Source organism: Pseudophryne corroboree, chromosome 2 (assembly GCF_028390025.1).
Source record: "Pseudophryne corroboree isolate aPseCor3 chromosome 2, aPseCor3.hap2, whole genome shotgun sequence".
Classification (NCBI taxonomy): Eukaryota; Metazoa; Chordata; class Amphibia; order Anura; family Myobatrachidae; genus Pseudophryne; species Pseudophryne corroboree.
Window position 1 is genome coordinate 544,315,554 of NC_086445.1, and position 1,541 is coordinate 544,317,094.

Genomic DNA, 1,541 nt, shown 5'->3' on the forward strand with positions numbered 1-1,541 from the left:
ATAGAAGTCAATGATCTCCTTGGGCTCAGGACAGGTGTACACAAAGGCTTTCACCTCCCCAGCGTGGCAGAGATAGTGGGATAACCCGTGTAGCTCCTTTGGGATCTCAAAGTTCCGGTAGTGTTCGCACACAGTCTGCTGGAGAGAAGAGACAGCGGAGTCAGTGCTTAGCTCAAATAAATCTGCCGCAGAGCCACCTATACCGGGAGGTGTGACTGTGGAATGTGAAGTGGAATAAATGTATATATTTGCAGTCGGGGGCAGATGATGGGTCACGTTTCTCTGGCGTTAGAGAAGGGAAGGTAGGAAAGAGACGTGTTCCTTCCGCCGACTGTTCCACTGCTTTTACCTCTGCTCTGTTCTGCATTATAGGAGACAGCACCGGGGTCTCACCCTTTTTTTTTTTTTAAAGTTAGAATTTTTTATTGAGAATGAACAGTGTCCATAACATGAACAATAGTTAGGTTGTACAGGTTGAGGGCATAAACATGGTTACAGGTTGTGTACATAACATACCATCTAAATAGAGACAATTCTATGGCGATAAAGGCGAATCGGTATCATCAAAATGTGTCATATGAAAGTCCATACGTGAACCTAAACAATTCTCAATTTATTTTTTATTTATCGAATCAATTCTATATCCAGACTGAGTGTAATTCTATGGAGGATAGAAGCAAGAAAGAGAAGGAGGGGGAAGGGAGTAAAGAAGCAAGAAAACGGGCGTTATTAAAGGAGGAAGATTAAGAAGGTTCCCTATAAGAAAGTAAGAGGTTGGGGATATTCTTCTGGTTTGATACCATAAGGAGGGACAATCAGTGGGCTAGAGGAGAAAGTAATGCTAGTGATAGTAGCAGTATTAGCTATATTATTAATATTAGCAGTATTAGGAGAATTAACAGAATTAGCAGAGTCCGGGCATCACTAGAGAGCGGGCGAAGTACCAAGGAGACCAGGTGTTGTGGAACTGCGCCACAGTGTTATTCCTTAGGCTTGTAATGTATTCCATATTGGCTATGTGATTAATCTTAGTCATCAGTACAGCCTTGGAGGGTGGCTTATGGTCTTTCCAGCATTTAGCGATCAGTGCTTTAGCCGCCATGCAAAGTTGCATGATTAGCTTGTCTTGGGTTTTGGGTATTGACGGTATGGGGGTGTGAAGCAAAGCAATGTCAGGAGAGAGGTCAAAGGTGTGCCCGCAGGTTTGAGCAATAAGTGCTCCGACCGTGTTCCAGAAGGGGCGGATAGAGGGGCAAGTCCACCACATGTGAAAAAAAGTTCCCTCCTCTCCACAGTGTCTCCAGCACAGATTTGATGTTGTGGGGAAAATGGCGTGAAGTCTGGAGGGGACCAGATACCACCTAGTGTAGACCTTATAACATGTTTCCTTAAGTGCTACACTGATAGAAGCCTTAGCGATACGCATTCTAATTTCCTCCCATTGATCGTCTTCCAACGGATGGGAGAGATCTGATTCCCAGGCTATTTCGTGGGGTTCTCGGATTGGGGGGTCTGGTGCCAAGATTGAGTTGTATATTGTT